A 22507-nucleotide genomic window follows, 5' to 3' on the forward strand; every position below is an offset into this window, starting at 1 on the left:
AAGTGAAATTTTCCCTTTTTGTTGTTAGACAGGAGATGCTACAATATGGGGGTAGCAAGGCCCAGATTCTCCCTTTACATAAACAGATTGGATGCCCATCCACTATCCAACCATCTGATCCTTATAAATTGTCCAATCAAGTAATATTTGAATTCAAATTCAATTAGAAAATTGGATAACTGAATGTTAAAACATTTTAATTTAAATTTGATTAAATATTCGAATATTTCAATTCAAATTCAATCGAATTAATTGTTGTAGGTAATTAAATATATGGATTCAAATTCAGTGGGTTTTCATCAACATTCATGGGGAGGGGGTTTTGATAGGTCAAAGTGTCTTTTTTTCAAAAATAAAGTTTTTTAAGTACATAAATATCTAAATTATATAAATAATTTAAATATTATGCATATGAATCACCAAAAATATTTTAGTTATTATATATATATATATAGCAAGATGGTCCATGTCATCATACCTCTCCTTGCTCCATTTCCTCCACCCTGCATTCTCTTTGACTATCTCTCTCTCTCCCCATCTCACCACTCCCATTAAGCCATTTCATTATTCCCAACCCAATTACCTAAAAATATTCCTAGAATCTCTCTCCTATAGTATCTCCTCTAAGCCATTAGGAACTTATCATGTTACCCCACTCTCCAATCAATTTCTAAAATCTCTCCCCCCAATCCATATCCATTCTCTCTCATTTAAAACATTCATATAAATTCATAAATAGTTAAATACGATCAATATCTAATCTAATCCATATTCAATGAGTATTAAATAGTCTTATTACCAAAAGTTAACAAATACAGTTAGTAAATTACTAAAAATTAATAAATATTGTTATTTATTAACTCATCATGGCTTTTTAAAGCATTTTGGGTGAATACTTTTATATTCATGTTAATTAACAATATTTTACAATAATTGAAAACTCTTTAACCAAATCCTATAAAATTGAGAATTATATTTAACGATTATCAAAAAGTATAAAATTTTAGTTATTACTATTATTATAGTTAACAACCAAATGCAAATTGGGGAATCAAATATTATAATATTTGAAAATGAAACTATTAATTAATTTATATAGGAAAATAGAAGATATATTAGTGTAAATTTGTTAGTAAAATACCTAATAAAATTAAATATTTAATGACAATTTAAAATAATTCTCAATAAATCTGCATAATTATACAAATGTAATAAAATTTTCAAAAATTTTCATAAAACTACATTTTGGAAATTAAAAGATATAAAGTTTTTGAAAGTTTATTTAAAATGTATTAAATAATTATTGAAAAAAATTGGAATATTTTGGAAATTTTAGGAAAATTTAGTACATTTGATAAATTTTGGAATTATGTAATTTTCATTGTAAATTATTGAAAATTATTAAAGATAAATGAGTATATGAAAGGGAAAACTGTAATTTGAACCAATAATTACATAAATTATTAAGATAACTTAGTATAATGTTGGAAAAAGGAAATTATTGAATAGATTATGTTAGAAAATATGAGATAAATTAGTGTAGTTCTATAAGTAAACCATTTTAAAAAGAAAATAAAGTATTTAATAACTATTTAAAAATAATTTTAAATAAATTTTCAAAATTACACAAATGTAATAAATTCTCCAAAATTTTCATAAAATTATATTTTTAAAAACTAAAGACAATTTAGTGCACTTTTAGAAATTTACCATGTGGCAGATACTTGGTATATCCTTTTGATCATTTTTATCACCAAATTGAATATTGGGTTGATGGGGAATGGGTGATTTTCCTTGAATTCGCCCAACATTGGAGACGGGGTGGGCAAATTCGACGAACCCCTATCCTTGATGAGGAGTGGGTGCCTTGTCTTAAACTCGCCTAACACTAGGGGACAAGGTGGGGATGGGTAGAGTATCTTGACTACAGGGCGGGGATAGGGATCAGGTGCCCTGCCCTGTTGCTATTCCTAGATAATTGTTAATTATTAGTGAAATTAATAAAAATGTTAGTTTTTGCAATTATTTTTATTTATTTAAATTCAATCAATTTTTCATTTAAAAACAATGAAAATAATAACAATTATTAAAATTACTACAAATGATTAATAAAATTAAATTTATTAAAACACATATATGTTCATATTAAATTAACAATAATTATTTTCTATAAATCAACATTAAATAAAAAAATATAATTATTAAAAATTTAAATATTAATTATAACTTTGAATACTTTTAGTTAATTAATAGCAAGTTTTGATTATTAATTTTTTAATTAATTAATAGTAAATAAAATTATACAATCTTTCAAATTTTCTTGTGCATTGTACAGGTCCCCGCTAGTGTGTGTGTGCGTGTACAGATGAGCTAAAAAAAGCTCATGGCTGGCTAAAAAAAATGGAGTCGCCACTCATTTTTCAAAGGAAATGGACCCTTATTTTTAGATTTGAAAAATTGGTTTATTTGCTTTGATAGTGATTTTGTTCCTCGCTAGGAAATGTACCTAACTGAGAGATTTTGGATCCTAATGATTGGGAGAGGGAATGTGTTAGGCACCCCTCTCTCCAAGCTATTGTAGCAACCTAATACGAGAACCGTCCATGCTCAAATTCTAACGAAACACCAATAAAGGTTGCTCAAAACTCCTAAAATCAGGCGAAAATGCTCCCAACTTTCACCTGGAATTGATTTGAGGTGATGTTATCAGGTCTAAAGTACTAATTTCCCTAAGACCCTTGCCTTTCTACCTCTTTTTCTCAATTTGGAGGAAACTAGGAATGCAAATTTCCCATGATTATGGGAATTCAAGCAACCTAGAACCAAACTGCAAACAAAGAGTATAAACTCAAACTTAGAAAAATGGTGGAATGAGAAACTTACCTCTTGTGTACAGACTTGAAAAAAGTTTGGAAAAGAGTTTTCCAGCAACTAAAAAAAGTTCAAATAAAGCTTGGACGAGTTGTTGATTTGGGGTGTGTTTTGGGTTTTAAATCTTTAGTCTAGGAAACAGGGGAAGCAGATTTGAGGCTTGATCTTCAATTGACTTCAAAATTGAAAATTTATTTATTTATTGTTTTATTTTATTAAAGTAAATATATTATTATCCATAAAATTTTACTTATTTTAACTTTTTAAGTAAATCCTTTTTCCTAAAAACTATTAATTAAAAATTTTACCTTTTACAAATTCATTTTTTCCTATACAATAATTTAGCTTTTGCAAGCCCCTACAATGTAGGGTCCCCTCCGCTAGTTTATGTTTACAATATAAAATATTTTAGATTAAAAAATAAGGGAATTTTCTCACTTTCCTATATTAAAAAATTATATTTGTAATATAAAAATATTAATATTTATTTATAATTGACTTGGTTCAATTTTGGTTGATTTACAAATGGCTAAATCGAAACTAACCTGACTTGGTTAGGTTGGGAAATTGTTGAACCGAAGTCGACCAGAAATACTAGAAAGTGACCAACTTGGGTTGAGTTAGGTTAGTTTGGTCAGTTTCATCAGTTTGATGAATATCCCTAGATGAAATTAATTATTGTTATTTTTGTATTGAAAAAAGATATTAAAAATAGTATATAAAATATAAACAATTATCAATTATTTAAAAATTAAATTATAAAACAATTGTCTACTCTTATGTATTTCTATTATTTAACTTTCGCTTAACAAAATCAGTGCATCGCATGGGTCCCCGCTAGTTATACTTAATAATAATATTCTCATGTTGTCATTATAAAATTTAATAATTAATTATAATAATTCTATACTTATAAAGTAATAAAATGTATTTTAATTTAATAATGATTAACATAATAGAAAATTCGAAAATTAGTTATTGTTTTTAATTTTAACAATAATAACTTTTAAATTTAATTACATTAATAGTATACTTAATTTATAATAAAAAGATCTAACATTATTAAAATTTTTAAAAAATAATAAACTTATCATACTATCATAACTTAAATTACGCATCAATAACAATTTATTAAAAAAATAAAAAATTGATAAAAGTAAAAAAAATATTAATTTAAACTAAATTTAAATTTAATGTTAAAATTATGAAAAATAAACAGAACAAATCCGGTTTACTACATGTTTGCCTTCACCCCACCCATGCTTCATTTTGCCATATCATTAGGTTCTTAGCCTCTAGCCACCATCACTCTACCTCCCATTTCATCACTGTAACAAAGGTAAAAACTTCCCAAACATTAAACATATAGGATAGTTAAAATAATTTAAATTACAATTTATTTTGATATTTTTAGTAATTAATTATTTATAAATACATATATTTTTGAAAGTTAATTTATTTAAATAATTTTATTTATTTATTGACATTATTACTGAAATTATTACTCAAATAATTATCATTAATTATCTTGTTTATTAAAATTGAGCAACAATGCAGCTTTCATGTCCTCTCTTTTTCATGGGGCACAAGTGATGATTTCATAACTCTGGGTATGCAGCTTCAGTTGCAGAAATGAGTGGCATGTAGATGATGCTTCCTAATGAGAAGGTCCAAATGGGAGAAATTGCTTCCTAATAAGAAGATAACATTCAATCCATGGCTTCTTTGCTTATCCTTCAATAAATCATCATATATGATATTTGGGAGATGATGCTTCATAATAAGATTGTAGGCCACAAAAGCTATATCTCCTTTCCATATGAGTTTTTTTACATATGGTCATTTTTCCAGCAACCGGTTCTTGGTTTGGCTTCAAGACCAACCATGGAAATGGTCAAAATTGATGATCGCCAAAAACCTATTAAAGTGGTCATCATTCCATACTCTTTGGTTTTTTAAGTTCAATTTGACATGTTTCTATTTATTGGGTGTCATATTACCCATTTTCAACCAGACTGAATACCAAATGGCTCACAATGTCAGTAGACGGCAGATTCAGTCCTCATAAAAATTGTGCTCACACCATTCTCATAGCCTTTTTCAGCCATGTATTGGAATAGCTCCATATTGTATCTTTTCTTTCATAGGGAAATATTCCCAATGCAAGGCTGCAAGGGGCTGTGAGGACAGTGTGAGAATGGTCTTGTGATGACCAAATCCGATTTCCAATTAAATTAATGATTCAGTGAGTCCCATGTGTGTCATACTTCTCACATGTTTCCAATTCATGTAGGGATCTGCTACCCACACAATGCTCCAAACACTATCCCAACAGACCACTGTAGCCAAACATTGGGAATATCTTCCTTATGTGCAAACATGGGGAAATGTTCCTGATGTGCAACTATACACTCTAGATCTATTACCCACAAATTGTTCCCACACCTCTACCCATAGAATATTACCATCGTGCATTGGGAATATCTCCTTATGAATGACAAGGGAGATATTCCTAATGCACAATTGTAATGTTCCATGGGTAAGGATGTGGGAACAACCCAAAGGTAGCAGATCCAAGCCTATGACTACAATGGCTTATTGGGATAGTGTTGGGAGCATAATTTTGGGCCTATATGATAATATGAATGGCCGTACCCTGCACATTTCACATAATGACTAATTAGTATGATTATATAATTCTTGGAAATTTTAATGAATTTGATATATTTTTTAAATTAAGATTATATAATTCTCTATATTATTTAATTAATAATTTAATTTAAAATAAATGACAGCATATTTATTATTTAGGGAAACACAAATATATTATTTACAACTTCACTTTAATAATTTTTAAAAATTTATATAGTGATTAACTATTGTATTAAGAATTTAAGATTAAGTTGACTTACTATTTTGGTATTAAAAAATAAAATAATAAAATTATTACTCAAAATATAATTGTATATTAGACTTTTAGATGTATTGATCTTCTACATTTTCATGGATATAATATTTTTAGATTAATTAAAATTAAATATTCTATAATTATTTATTAATAATTTAACTTAAAATGAATAAGAACATATTGATTGCTTTATAAATGTAGTAATTTTAGAAAAAAGCTATATAATGTCTTAGACTCTTGGTTTTGTTTTGATAAATTGTTTGACTCTTGGTTGATGCCTCATTGGTGAAATTATTGTATGATATCCATACATATCTTGATATACTGACTATAATGTATTTCTTCATGTAAGGTAGGAAAATATGTTTTTTTTCTTATGGCTCAGTTTGAAAGGAGTGCAAATACAAATTTGTAGAGTACAAAACCTTGTATTTTGTATGTATTTGCACCATACATGTTTGTATTTGTGCTCTTTCCAAACACTCATCATATGTTTGTACTATATTCATAATTATTTCAAGCTTAGATTTAGTGCCACTAATATTTAATCTAGATTCATGAATTTTTTGATGTCTCAATGTGTAGCGAGATATTCCACCATATCCATGATTATCTAAAGAGTATTATGACAAATCCATTTTACCATACACTTTATGATACCAGTATCTTAAACGTTGATTAACATGAAACGTAGAAGCTTCAAAGTAGCACTCGTACACACCAAGTAGTGGCCTACATTCTTATGACAAATATCCGTTTCCAGCCTTACTGTTACACTAAGAGGGTGTTCTCCAATATGAATTGCTTTTCTTGTTGTAAGTTCCAAAAACAAAATAAAACCAGCTAGTTTGAAAACAAATTAGTTTTTAAAACATATTCTTGAATTTCCTTTGTTTATGTAATATCATGTTCCAAAAATCATATAATTTTATACTACAAAAACTTGTATTTTGTTTTAAAAATCATTAATTTGACAACTTCTATAACATGCATTCTTTTTTTTTGTGTTTAGAAAACCGAACTGGACTGCACAGTTGGACCGGTTGAATTGTGACTCGAGCCCTTGGTTGGTTCATTCATACCCCTAAAACCGCATTGCATAAAAAGTCAACCAAAACCTATGACTTAGATGGTTAAACCAGAAAACCGGTGATCCAGTCCCACTTTTAGACAACTGGCCATTTTTTTTTTAATATTTATAGCACATAAATACAAACTTCTAAAGGCCATTACCTTGCGTTCGGATGTCCGATTGGGATAGTCTTTTCTTCTTTTTATTTTGGGTAATTTTTCAAGATCTACGTGTACCCAAGGTGCAAAAAAGTGCTTTGCCCCACTATTTTTGCTAAAAAACACATTTTTCATGTCGATGCTTGATCTGGTTTTTTTGAACATTGGTATTTTGAAACAAGACCAACTTGTGCTTACTTCTTTTAAAACGAAAGCACAGTTCAAGATGTTTTTTGTTTTTGGCAAATGCTAGTATGTGGAAAACATTGTAGACTTTATGCTATGACAACAAATTGTAGACTTCAGCTTCCATGAAATGAGAGGGAGCGATCTTCCTATATCTTATGATTTTCACAGTTTAGTATAACCCTCTTTATGGGGAGATTTTTGTTTTAGCCTCAATCAGTCTTACGGAACTTAAAATGCATGCCTTTGTTTTTGAAAGCATCTTTTTTGTGGGCTTTTAGAATAATGTAAATTTTTTAATCGAACAAAAATTGTTGACTTATTTTGAGAGGCACAAGTCCAATACTTCATTTTTGTTTGTTGCTTATGTTGCCTTTTTCAAGTATAGCAAACACAAAAACATTCGATTTAAAGAAAACCCACTAAATTTAATATTAGTTTCACAATTTAAACTTCTATTACTATTTGTAATTTTAACATAAATAATTAAAGGATGTCTTTGACATAGAACGTCAGATATCGACAAATGACATTGAATTTTGTGTCATTAAAATTCTTGAGTTCCATTCCACAATACAATCCATGGAATAATGGCCTACTGCAATTTCATAGTGGTGAAATTGGGTCCAAAGATGTTCATGATTATCCTTTCTTTTTCTTGATTTTCAAGACATCACCAAGGGACCTTCATACACGTTTTTCTGATTTTTTTGAAGGGCTATACAATGAAGGTAGCCCATCTCCCAACCCATAATTCAATCCCAAGTTTCCGCTACGAGCAAGAGATCTTACCAACCAGCTGGTTGGCACCTTGCTCATACACCTTGACATTGCCTTTTCAACATATTAGGAAATTTTTAATATAAGCATAACAAAACCTAATTTAAGTAGGAATCTCACTAAGGAGGCTCTGGATCTGCTACAAACAAGACGTGTAATCATGTAAAACGGGCTATGTAACTCGATCATGAATAAACACATCAGATACCGTTACCAGAATCTTCTCTCTTTCAATCCCTTCTCCATATTGCCATCTTGTCTTACAGCTGTATCCTCGTATCATATTTGATATTAGGGAGAATAACCGTTCAGCCCAGGGGGCCAGAATTCTTAGGCCTAAGGTACAGTTGAGGTAGGTGCTAGCTCGGAATTGATGTCAATTCATGGGTGGATATGGGTGCATAAGGTGTGGGTTTTTGAACTTTTGAATGTTTATAGAGTTGCAGTAGAATTCAGAATTCTGCATTAGGCCTGTCCATACTTCTCCATTAATATTGTTATCATTGCTCAACCTTCACCTCAAGCTATCATATTAATCAAAAATGCAATATCACACGGCACCTTGCAAAACAGACTCTAGGAACTGATTCCACTCTGATATAGAAAAGCAACAAAAGAAATCAACTGTCAGCTAAAATATGAATGTGTAGAAAATGGAAGACAATTCTGTCATAAAGGTAAATTGAGAACAAATTTTTAGGATGATACTGTTGGATTTTAATCTTATTAGAGATTAAATCCAATGGGTTTGATTGGTCAATTACATGAAAAAATTACACCTGCACACGTCTTGAAAATAACTTCTTTTCTTACTTAAAAATAGTTTTTTATCTTGTCCCACATTGAAAAATTACAAGTTTTGTTTTAGGTTTTTTAATAAGAGCTGATTTACACTCCTTAGATAAAGAGAGGAGCGTATGGAGGCTGGCTACCGCGCAAAATGAAGTTGGAGTATGAGACTCCTGTAGTAATGTCTACACAACACTGAGAATATGTCCGTTCTTCGTTCAGCTACACCATTCTGTTGTGGAGTGTCTGGGCAGCTGCACTGAGATTGAATTCCATAAGTTCTCAAGTATGCTAGGAATTCTCCATCTCTATATTCTCCCCCTTAATCTGAGCGGAAGATAGTCACATTACACTTGAATCGATTTTGTACCATAATACGAAACAATTTAAAAGCACCAAAGACTTCTGATTTGTGTTGTAGAAAATAAATCAAAGTATATCTGGTACAATTATATATAAATAATACGAAATATTTGTACCCCAATCATGGAGTAATAGAAGTAAACCGAACATTACCATGCATTATCTCAAAAGGTTTAGTGGCATGTTCAAATGTATGAATAAATGGTAAAACATGACTTTTACTCAAACAACACGTAGTGCAAGAAACATCAAAAGTATCAATAGGGGAATTTTATTCTTAATCAAACTAGAGTCAAACAAAAATTTTAATTTTTGGGAATATGGATGACCCAATCGTTTATGCCATAAATCCCAAACATTATTTCTATAACTCAAAAGAGAATCAGATAAAGAACTAAGTAAAGCTGAGGATGCCCCTGATTGGGATTTCTCGAACTTTAGCGCAAACAGACGGCCCAGCCTACACCCCTTCCCTTTCACCTTCCCAGTGTACCGGTCCTATATCAAACAACCATCATGAGAAAAAGTGAGAACATTTCCTTCATCGACAAGTTGGCCAACAGAAATCAGATTAGTAGTAAGGTTGGGTACTAAGAGGGTTTTGGAGAGAGGGTAGGATCTAGTTGGTGATAGTGGAATAATGTGATCATGTTGCTTGCAAAAGGCACACACATTCTTATTCTTACAGTGAGATGCAATATGTCCAAAACCCTTACATTCATAGCACTGGGTTTTGGAGAGGTCCTTAGAGGTTGGCTTCTTACCCTCATGAGCAACAAAGGTTGTTTCAACCCCAACTTCAGCCATCTTCCCATCAAACCTGGCTGCAGTGAGAAGTCTAGTCTCTTCCTTCAGAAGTTCCTCTAAGACAGAATCCATATCTGAAAGTGTTCCTCTACTCAGAATGTTGGACATGATTATTTCATATTTAGGTCTAAGTCTCATCAAGAACTGAGTCACCTTTCACACACTCTACTGGATTTGAGGGTTTAATGTGAACAATCTCATATTCAGCCCATAAATTAAGAAAACTAGAATAATACTCCTATATCCTCCTAGATACATGTACATCTCATATGTTATTTTCATTCTCCTCATAGGTGCAAATATATGATAATCAATAGTGTGAATAAACCCTAGTTGTTTCTAGGTCAAAGTAAAGAAGAAGAAAGAAGAAAGAAAAGAGAAAGAAGAAGAAGAAGGAGAGGAGAAGTGTGTTCGGCCAGATTAGAAGAAAGGATGTACAAAAGTACCTCTCTTAGCCGACCCACTTAACTTTTATTCATGAAAAACTTGAGTTACAAGAAAGACAAATTTGTCCCTCATAGAAGATGGGACACAACTTAAACTTAGATACAATAGACATTTCACTTTCAATAAGATACACCAGAATGACCAAAATACCCCTGACTCGAGCATTCTAACACTCCCCCTCAAGCTAGAGAGTATATATCATATAGTCCCAGCTTGTTACAAATGTAATCTATTCTTCCCCGAGACAATCCTTTTGTGAAGATATCTGCCCACTGATTTCCTGAGCTCACATGAGATGTAGTTATTACCCCACTTATCACTTTCTCTCTCACAAAGTGACAATCCACCTCAATATGTTTAGTTCTTTCATAGAAGACAGGATTGGATGAGATGTGAACAACAGCTTGGTTATCACAGTATAGTTTCATGGGTTTGTCAATTGAGAAACCCATCTCCTGTAGTAGGTTCTTCAGCCATACTAGTTCACATGTGGTATGGGCCATAGCCCTATACTCTGCTTCCGCACTACTTCTTGCCACCACTGTTTGCTTCTTGTTCTTTCAAATTACAAGATTGCCACCCAGGAAGGTACAATACCCTGTGGTTGACCTCCTGTCTGATATAGAGCCAGCCCAATCAGCATCTGTGTACCCTACTATCTCAAGAGGTCCTCCTTTTTGGTATAACAAACCACAACCTGGAGCACCCTTTAGGTACCTAACAATTCTCAGAACAACTTCCCTGTGAGGAACCCGGGGATGTTGCATAAACTGACTCACCACACTCACAACAAATGATATATTTGGTCGGGTAATGGTCAGGTAGTTCAACTTTCCCACCAACTTTCTGTATCTTCCAGGGTCATCAAACTCTTCACCTGCATCCACAATTAACTTGGCATTGAGTTCCATAGGAGTCTCTACTGGTTTAGCACCTAACAACCCTGTTTCTTCAAGTAGATCAAGAACATATTTCCTCTGACATAGGTTGATTCCCTGTTTTGACCTCACAACTTCTATTCCTAAGAAATACTTTAGCTTCCCCAGATCTTTCGTATTGAAGTGGTCCTGTAAGAATTTTTTCAGCCTGTCAATTCCATTGTTGTCACTTCCAGTTATGACAATATCATCCACATACACGACTAGCAAGATATTTCCATCTTCCGAGTTATAGCTAAACACGGAATGATCAACCTGACACTGTTTCATCCCAAAGGCCTTCACCACTTCACTGAACCTACCGAACCATGCACGAGGAGATTGTTTCAGTCCATAGATTGCCTTTTTGAGCCTACACACATTATTAGCCTCCCCCTGAGCAACAAACCCTGGTGATTGCTCCATATACACATCCTCAACAAGATCACCATGTAGGAAGGCATTTTTTATGTCAAGTTGTAGGAGAGGCCAATCATACATAGTAGCCAATGAGATCAACACCCGAACTGAACCAATTTTAGCCACAGGAGAGAATGTCTCCATATAGTCCACACCATATAACTGAGAATAACCCTTGGCCACTAACCGTGCCTTCAATCGTTCCACACTGCCATCAGGAAGATGCTTCACTGTATAGACCCATTTACACCCAACAGTGTGCTTACCAGGAGGAAGGGTGGTGAGTTCCCACGTATGATTATATTGTAGAGCAGAGAGTTCTTCTTCCATGGCTTGCCGCCACCCTGGAGAGACAAGGGCTTCCTATACAGCCCGGCCACTGGCCTGGTTAAACATGTGCCCACCACGGTTGCTTGGAGGGCCATTGCTGCCACCACCACTTCTACTTCCACGACCACTCCCTTTAGTCACTACCAAACCAGATCTATCAGAGAAGGAAGAATGTTCCACTGGCTCAATGGATGTCCTCTTAAGACGGGCACAAACTTCTTCAAGTGAGGGGAGGGCTGATCCCCCCAATATCTGTGCTCTGACAGGTTCATACTCAGCCTTCAAGCCCACAAGAAACCTAGTCACATTAAGTTGTTCACGTTGCTGTTGTTGGATCTGGACATCTGATGTGAGAGGGTGATACACATTTAGCTCATTGCGGATGTTTTTCAAACTTGCATAATACTCTTCTAAGCTTTGACTTCCTTACTTCAAATTGAAGTACTCTTGGTATAACTGATATACCCTAGTTGTATTGTCTTGTCCAGAGTACAACTTTTTAGCATGATCCCAGATCTCTTTGGCTGTATCTAGGAACATGAAGTTCACACTAATCTTTGGTTCCATGCTGTTCCAAAGCCATGTCATTATCTGTGCATCATCTTGTTCCCAATCACTGAACCCAGGAGAATCAGAGGAAGGTTTCTCCTCCCTCACATGTTTTACTTTCCTCTTGGCCTTCAAGAACACCTCCACAGCTTTTGCCCATGGTACATAGTTCTCACCATTCAACTTGATGGATGTCATTTGAACACTTAGATAATCTGAGGAGAGCATGATGCCTGTTTTGTTGTCATTTCCAACTACAATTGAAGCCATTTCAATTATGTCTCCTCTGAATATACACTACAATCTCACACTTGTCACAAGACTTATCTCACTTACAATACCACCAACCCACTTTTTCAACTGCACATTACACACTACACTCTAAAGCTGAAATCATTCAGTCAACACATCAAACACTTGGACTGCACACTGCAGGACCATTTACCACCAACACACCACTACTGAAATTACTCAGTCATTTCATCAAACACTTGTTCTACAGACTGCAGAACTGATTAAACACAAGGTCTAGGGGTTCACTTTTAAGCATTTAAAAACATAGATATGTCAGCCACCACAACACAATCAACACCACACCACTGCTGTCGCGGACATCAGCAGTTTACCACTCTTCTTTCAGCACACATGTGAGCAAGAAAACACAAAAAAAACATGACTGATATCGCCTCTATTTGAAGCCATTTTAGCAAGAAAATAGCATAAAATAGGGTTCGATTAAAGTTTAAAGAAACTAAATTGAAGTAAAACTTGATCCAAAGATGACATTGCGGGATACGCGAACTCGACGAGACTTTGGATCATAGCAAAGGAAGCCCTTATGATTAGGGCTACATTCCACAAAAACACACATTGTTGATTGGAGAGTTAGTTTTGTACGTTCATGTGGAGGAAGATAAACAAAACATACACAGCCAAACACATGACGAATAGAAAAATCAGGTGAACAATGAAACAAACTTTGAAAAGGAGATGTATTATGCAAGACAGATGATATAATGATGTTAATAAGGTACACAACAATATTGGCCGCTTCCACCCAAAATGAAGTAGGAGCATGGGAATCATGAATAAGAGTTCAAACTATGCTCAAGATATGTTTGTTCTTGCGCTTTGCTATTCTGTTTTGTTGCGAAGTGCCAGGACAAGATCTCAGTGATTGTATTCCATTGTCTCTCAAGAAAATTTGAAAATCTTCATCAAGGTGTTCACCCCCCAAGTCTAAATGGAAAACCCCAATGTTTACATCAAATTGATTTTTGATTTTTTTAGGAATGATTTAAAGGTAGAAAAAACTTCAGATTTCTTTCTCAAGAAATAAAGCAAGTACAATCATCAATAAATGTAAAAAAATATTTAAATCCCAATCTAGAAACAAATTGACACGACCAAACATCACTATATATTATTTTAAAAGGAACAAAAACATGTTCAATAACTAAAGGAAGGGGTAAAATATGGCTCTTACTCAAGCAACAACAAATGCAAGCCTTATCATCATTATTAAAAGAAGTAGCTTTAGAAGACAAATAACCATCACGAAACAAAGGATCAAGTTTATTTGCATAGGGGTGCCGAAGACGCTTATGCCATAAGTGTCATACATTATTTCTGCCACAAGTCCTAGAATTTTCATCAATTCTAGCTGAAGTTGTACTCCCTGTTTGTTTGGAAAGCCTTGTTTTGATTCTTCTTAGAGCTTGAACCATTCCCCTTTGCTGGTTTGGTAGGACATTGAGGAATAATATGTCCATACTATTTGCAATAGGTGCAGAAAATTTTCTTCTGGCAATGTGAAACAACATGTCCATATTCCTTGCATTCATAGCATTGTACACGAGACAAGTCCTTCTTAGACTTGGATTTATTCATTAGAAAAGCTGTTTCTGTTCTTGAATCAGATTTCAACCTCAAGGTCGATTGAGTAATGAGTCTAGTTTCCTCCCTGAGAACCTCCCCCAAAATTGTCTCAAGTATGGGAGGAGTTCCCCTACTAAGAATGTTAGAACTTACAATTTGATATTCAGGTCTTAGATGCATCTGAAAATGCATAATTTTCCTCCTATCAAAGTGTTTTTTCAGATTTTTAATGCAAGAAGCAGATGTGTTTTCACCCATGTAAACTAATTCATACTCCGTCTACAAGTTGACGAAACCAGCATAGTACTACTATATTTTCTTCTCACCCTGACTGTAAGAAAATATTTCTGTCTCTACTTGATACTGACGTGAGATGTTGGACTGTTGATACACATTTTCCATGTAGGTGAACATCTCACTAGCAGTTCGATGACTTCTCATTGGAATAGCAATCTCAGTTTCAACAGATCCGAGAAGCCAAGACACTACTTTGGCATTGTCGATCTTCCATAGTTTCGGCCCCTTAGAATCAGACTTGTCTGGTTGTTTTGTGGAACCATCCACAAATCCCCATAATCCATTTCCTTCAACATCGAACTGGAAATGGAATTTCCAGAAGGCATAGTTTGTTCCATTGAACTTTACTGGTAGAATATTTCTTTTCTCCATGGCCATTTCAGCAAAGTAAGTAAGGAAAACTGAGAAAATAGAGTAGCCGAAGGTTTAAGAAAGTCTAAAACTCGATGGAATAAGTGTGCCCAACCACACACCACAGAGAGGAATCAAAATCCAATAAGGAAACCAATCACACAGAGTTCTTGAAATGATAACAATCCAAAAAAGGTAAGTTTTCTGGACTGTTGAACAAGAAGAGGGGCAGAACACTCTTCAAAAGGAATCCGAACAAAAAAAATATAGATCTATATAGATTTGACCTGGACAACTTCAAATATGAAGTTTCATAGTGATTGGAGTAGCTGATTAAGAGAAAATGAAGAAACCCTATTTTTGATGGCGAGCTTCCAAAGAAATAGCACTAGAGATGTGCAAATTAGTACAACAACATGCGAAATCCAAAATTGAAGAAGATGGGTCGATCTTACAGATTTAAAAGGATTTCAATCAAGGACATGTTGAAAAACCTGCTCTGATACCATGCCAACTTGGATCAAATCAAAGGAGTTGAGAGTGAATAGGGTGCGTTCTGTCTTGAACCACAAGTCCAGAAATATTTAACTTATAAATGAGATAATACACTGTTATGGAAAGGACAATTATGTCCTTATCTTACAAGAAATAATAAAACAAAAGATAGTGTACATAAGTTACAACATAAAAGAGTGGTCCCAAGGGCCAAAAAAATGAAAGAAGATGTAAGAGACATATGGACGGAGTATGAATTAATTCACATGAGTGAAAATACCTATGCTTGCTGCATAAAAAATCTGAAAAAAACACTTTGATAGGAGGAAAATCATGCATTTTTTGATGCATCTGAGACCTTAATATGAAATTGTGAGGTCCAACATTCTTAGTAAGGGCAATCCTCCCATACTTGACACAGTTTTGGGAGAGCTTCTTTGGGAGGAAACTAGACTCATTATTCAATTGGCCTTGAGGTTAAAATCTGATTCATGAACATATACAACCTTTCTGATGAATAAATCCAAGCCCAAGAAGGACTTGTCTCGTGTATAGTGCTATGAATGCAAAGAATACAGACATGTTTCACATTGCCAGAAGAAAAATTTCTGCACCTACTGCAAACAACATAGAAATATTATTCCTCGATGTCGTACCATACCAGCAAAGGGGAATGGTTCAAGCTCTAAGAAGAATCAACACAAGGCTTTGCAAACAACCACTGAAGGTACAGGCACAAGGAGTACAACTACAACCATAATGGATGAAAATTCTAGTACTCTTACAGAAGAAAGAATGCGACAACTAGTACCCTCAGCTATTTCCTCTGCATTTTCAGCCATTAGTCTTTCAGGTGAGTCATCATATTATTGTTCATCTCTTAGCCACTTATGGATCATTGATTTTGGGGCCTCTAACCATATGATAGGGGCTCACACTGGTTAGTTCGTTAAATCCAAATCCTTCAATAAACATATTATTAGTGCCAATGGAGAGAAACTAGATATTGTTGGTTGCAATGATTTGTCCTTAATTACATTTATTAATTCTCGTTTTCATCTACCTAAAACTTTCTTTGTTCCTAAACTTACAACTAATTTGATCTCAATTGGTCAGCTAATTGAGGATGGTAACATTATTTCATTTTCCCATGATGGTTGTTTGATACAAGACTAGCGCATTGGGACAGTGAAAGGAAAAGGGGTATAGACTAGGTCAGTTATTTTCCTTGGAATTTGAAAAGACATCGGGGCATTCATCCACATCTTGTTTACTTACTACCAATCCTAGTACTGAGGTTATTTGCAGAAATAATGTATGGCACTTATGGCATAGGCGTCTTGGGCACCCCTATGCAAATAAACTCGATCCTTTGTTTCGTGATGGTTATTTGTCATCTAAAGCTATTTTTTTTAATAATGTTGATAAGGCTTGCATTTCTTGTTGCTTGAGTAAGAGCCATGTTTTACCCTTTCCTTCAGTTGTTGAACATGCTTATGTTCCTTTTAAAATAAAACATAGTGATGTTTGGTTGTCTCCAGTTGTTTCCAGCATGGGATTTAAATATTTTGTTACATTTATTGATGACTATACTCGCTTTACATGGATATATTTCTTGAGAAACAAATCTGAAGTTTTTTCTACTTTTAAATCCTTCATAGCAAAAACCAAAAACCAATTTGATTCAAACATTGGGATTTTCTATTCAGATTCGGGGGGTGAATACCTTGATGAAGATTTTCAAATTTTCTTGAGAAGACAATGGAATACAATCCCAGAGATCTTGTCTTGGCACTCTACAACAAAACAGAGTGGCAGAGTGCAAGAATAGACATATTCTGAGCATAGTTCGAACTCTTCTTCATGATTCCCATTCTCCTACTTCATTTTAGGTGGAGGCACCAGCACTGCTGTGTACCTTATTAACATTCTTCAATCATCTATCTTGCATAACACATCTTTTCAAAGTTTATTTCATCGTTCACCTGATTTTTCTATTCTTCATGTGTTTGGTTGTGTATGTTTTGTTCATCTTCCTCCACATGAACGCACAAAGTTGATTCCCCAATCAACAATGTGTGCATTTGTGGGATATAGCCCTGATCATAAGGGCTTCCTTTGCTATGATTCGAAGTCTTGTTGAGCTCGCGTATCCCGCAATGTCATCTTCCTTGAGAACATGTCATTTTTTGCTCACATTGTTAAGTTGCTTACTACTTCCATTTCGATATTGCATTATTTTGACTCTGCAGGTTCTTCAGATTCACCTTCTATTCCAGAGTTGCTCTGTGTCTATTTCAGAAAGAGGCTAATTGCTCCAACTCCTATCGCCCTGTCCACTTCATCACCAGAAACTGATCCATCATCTCTAGTCACGAGTTCTCATCATTCTCTTGATCCTGTAAGTACATCTGCGCCTATTCATGATCCTCAACCAAGATTGCATCCAACCCGGTCTTTCATGAGTGCACCAAACATATAGAGGTTGACTGCCACTTCATTAGAGACTAGTTTTCTACTAGACACATATCTCTACCGCACGTGTCTTCTACCCTACATCTTGTTGACATATTAACGAAGGCTATGACCCATGCTTGGCACTAGTTTCTAGTTGACAAACTGATGCCCGTACCTTGGCATCAGTTTGAGGGGGGGGGGTGTAGAGACTGATCTATGTCTCTTACATTTTCTTTCCATTTTTTGGTCCTTGGGACCACCATTTTATGTTGTAACTTATGTACACTATCTTTTGTTTTATTACTTCTTGTAAGACAATGACATAATTGTCATTTCCATAACATTGTATTATCTCATATATAAGTTAAATATTTCTAGGTGTGTGGTAAAGGAGAGAACACATCCTTTTCACTCTTAACCCTTTCTCCTCTGATTTGATCCAAGTTGATAGAGCTCCCCCACCGACTTCTCACCATTTTTCCCCTGCCACTCTGTGAGGAGGTGGCTACATTTGCATTTCCACCTTTTCCATTCTCAATCATTTTTCCACTGTTTTCTTTCTTAAGTCTAGTAGGTAAAAGCTTTGGGTGCAGCTTCCAACAGGTGTCTTTAATATTTTTAGGTTTCTTACAATACCCATAGATAACATCTTTCTTCCAAGTGTTGACCTTTGGCTGTATCCTAGCATTAGCATAGTGATCAACTTGTTGACCTTCTGCTTCACAATATCATACTTCGGTTTGAGTCCGATGAGGAACTCAAAGACCCAATTTCTCTCAGTAGAAGTTGCTGGTAACTAATTCTGATGTATACTTTGTGAAGAAAAGTAGAAGACACTAAAATGTTTCTGCAAGAGAAAAAGAGAGAAGAAAAGAGAGTGGGATGAAGTCATAATTGAATAGATCTGGCCGCCAACCCCTCTTTGACTTATATACTTAAAATAAAAGAATGGAATATTACAAGAAGTCCCTTAGTAGGGTGGCTACTTTAAGTAACTGAATAATCACAACTTAAATGACATAAATTAATGGGCCTAAAGCCCAATAACTTCCTAACTTAACAATTTAAAAATAAAAATAAAAGACTGAACCCAATAGCTTGAAATCGGCCCAACTCAACACTCCCCTTCAAGTTGGGAGTAAATGTCACACATTCCCAACTTGTGTAGATCATACTCCAGCTTGTTCCTTGCAACTCCTTTTGTGAGAACATCGGCAAGCTGCAAATCAAAAGCAATGTATGGAAGACAAACTTCCCTTGAAGTCACCCTTTCTCTTATGAAATGTTTGTCCACTTCAATGTGCTTTGTCTTATCATAATGAATTGGGTTGTGGACAATGTTAATTGTTGCCTAATTATCATAGTACAACATCATAGGTTTTTCTGCTTCAACACCAATCTCTCATAACATGGAGTGGATCCAGAGAAGCTTTAAAATTCCTTGTGCCATGCCTCTATATTCAGCTTCTGCACTTAACCTTGCCACAACTGTCTGTTTTTTACTTTTCCACGAGACTAGATTACCCCCAACAAGAGTGCAAACTCTTGATGTAGATCTCCTATCATCAAGGCATCATGCCTAATTAGCATCTGTAAAAGCCACTAGTTTCAATGGTCCATAGTTAGCAAATAGTATGCCTTTGCTTGGGTGTCCCTTCAAATAAGCAAGAATCATGTCAACAGCCTCCCAATGCTGGACTCTGGGGCATGCATGTATTGACTCACCACACTCACTACATAGGAAATGTCTAGTCTTGTCATACATAAATATAGCAACCACCCCACAAGTCTCTAGTACCTCCCAATGTCCTTTACAAGCTCACCTTTTGATGCATTAATTTTGTGATTTTGATCAATGAGAGTATTGGTTGCCTTTGTTCCAACTTTCCCTGTTTCTTGTAAAAGGTCCAGAACATACTTACTCTGAGAAATAAAAATCCCATGTTTTGATCTTGCAACCTCAATGCCCAAGAAATACCTCAGCTCCCCAAAATCCTTAATTTCAAAATGTGTAGATTTTTTTCAAACTGTCAATCTCACGTATGTCATTTTCTGTGACTACATTATCATCCACATAAACAACCAAGACTGACACCAGGGACCCCCTCCACTTCATAAACAAAGTATGATCTGATTGAGTCTGAGTGTAGCCAAAAGCAATCAAGGCATTCCTGAACCTGTCAAGCAATACTCTGGGAGACTGTTTTAAACCATAAAGTGACTTATTTAGTCTACATACCTTCTCCTTTTCAGCATTACTGTAGAAACCAACAAGAAGATCCATATACACTTCTTGCAAATTCCCATTCAGAAAAACATTTTTTTACATCAAATTGGAATAGGGGCCAAGAGTATATAGCAACAAGAGAGAAGGATCCGAACAGAAGTCACTTTTGCAACTGGTGCAAAGGTCTCTAAGTAATCAATGCCATAGGTTTCAATGTACCCTTTTGCAACCAGACTGGCCTTATACTTTTCTATACTTCCATCTGCCTTATTTTTAACTGTATAAACCCATCTGCATCCAATAGTCACATTGCCCTCTAGTAGATCCACAATTTCCCATGTCTAATTCTTAATTAAGGCTTCCATTTCTTTTTGCATAGTTGTCTTCCACTAAGGTTTGGAGAGACCCTAGCTGATACCCTTTGGTATAGACATAGAGTCAAGGGAAGAAAGGAAAGCTCGATAAAAATGAGAAAGTCCATTGTAGGATAGATACTATGAGATACAATGAGTAATACACATTCTCTTCCCTTTTTTGAGTGCAATAGGAAGGTCCAAGTCATCTGTATAAGATTAATAAAATCAATAGGAACTAAAACATTAAAGGGATTAAGAGGAATACCTGAATCCATGTCAGCTGAATCTGGAGTCTCCAAGGAACCGATAAGAAGTGATGTAGGTTCTTCTGCAGTGGAATCAACCTCCTTGTGAAGTCGTTATCGTAATTAACACTGAAAAGCAGGACGCAAGAGAGGTGGTAAGATAGGTGACATAGGAGGATCAGACACACGAGTAGACACAAAAACTGGACTCCCTGAGAAGAACCCTTCGAGAAAAATTATGTGGACTCTGAAAATGTGACATCCATAGTAACATACCAATTTCCCAAAGACTAGGTCATACTAGTAGTACTCTTTCTAATTTTCTACATACCCAAGAAAAACACACTTTTTTGCCTTTGGTTTGAGCTTCGAGCGGTGAGACCCAAGAACATGTTCAAAGAAAACACACCCAAAAACCCTGAGAGAATTGTGGGATATCTCCCCCTTAGGAAATAGGAGGCTGAATGGGGTACTAAATCTAAGTATACGAGAGGGCACCCTATTAATCAGGAAGACTACTGTGAGAACTGCGTTACCCCAAAACCAAACTGGAACAGTAGATGTGATTATCATGCTTATTGCAATTTCAACTAGGTCTGTCCTATACAGACCTCTTCTTAGCAACCGAATAGCTGCCAACTACTAGAAACTAGTAAGACTCTAGCTTCAGGGTCTTACCTCCCTTGCGCCCTACAACCAAGGGAAACCCTAGGTCGAACCTTGTGTTGTTCTCCTTCAACCCTAGGGTTTCACAGCAGCAACCCAGATAAAAAAAAAGGTGAAATACAACAAGAAAAAGGAGATGGCGTCGGCAGTAACCAGGAAGGTGCTCAATGGTCTGATACCATGAAAGCTTAATCACTGTAGTCAAAGTAGCAGAAAAGAGGAGAAGAGATGCTAGAATGTTGAACTGTACTTGTAGTCAACCATGCCTTTATTTATATATAAGTGAAGTACAAAGTACAAGAAATTACTGGGATACCCCTGATTAGTGATGGAACACCCAGAAGACTTAAGACATAAACAAGATTATGCCCATTAGCAAACGCCCAGTTATAAGATAAGTTTAACATAAGAATGGGCTAATAGGAATTCTTATCAGCCGAACACACTCAAACCTTCTAACATATCATTCTAACATTTTCAACTCTGTTACCCTCCATAATTCCCCAAAAAGGTTAGAAAATCACTTTAAGATGAAAGAATATGAAATACATCGGTTCAGGTACCACAAACACCTTTCTGGTACCCCATATGATTTTCCTACAAAAGATTCCCTTTATGTGGAACAGGAGAAGAGAGAGAAGAGGCAACCGCTATTTCTAGAAACCTCCAAAAAATGTAGGACTTGAACCACACTCTTCAGAAATCTCCAAGGAACCCTAAAAAATTAAGGCACCACTTCCTAGGTCAAAATTGAAGAGTCCTACAAAAATAGGATTCTCCCATTTTCTCTAGTTTTTCCTGAATTTGATGAAAAACCCTAGACCAACTACAAGGCAAAACAAATCCATAAAAAAAAAATCCAAAAATTGGGTTTATCTGAGGTCTTCGACCAGTCTCTCATATCACCATGCAATTGGCCGATCTAGGGCTGCATGATA

The 22507-nt window shown here is 34.9% G+C and overlaps 1 protein-coding gene across 50 annotated transcripts in view; it reads right to left on the reverse strand.

Annotated features, from left to right (window-relative positions):
• Positions 1-7712: 7712 nt before the first annotated feature.
• The window catches only part of LOC148848656 (acyl-CoA hydrolase 2-like), a 126560-nt gene continuing 111765 nt past the window's right edge, over positions 7713-22507 (reverse strand). For 9 of the 50 annotated variants that reach the window (XM_088951737.1, XM_088951747.1, XM_088951725.1 and 6 more), the window contains one exon: positions 8669-9018. The gene's annotated coding sequence lies outside the window, so the exon portion shown is untranslated. Of the gene's footprint in view, positions 8570-8668; positions 9092-9236; positions 9626-20923; positions 21033-22507 lie in introns of those variants that run through there. The other 41 variants (XM_088951736.1, XM_088951746.1, XM_088951726.1 and 38 more) reach the window with 8 other exon arrangements.

The sequence above is a fragment of the Nelumbo lutea genome, chromosome 6 (genome assembly GCF_056320005.1).
Source record: "Nelumbo lutea isolate HS-2025 chromosome 6, American lotus-T2T, whole genome shotgun sequence".
Lineage (NCBI taxonomy): Eukaryota > Viridiplantae > Streptophyta > Magnoliopsida > Proteales > Nelumbonaceae > Nelumbo > Nelumbo lutea.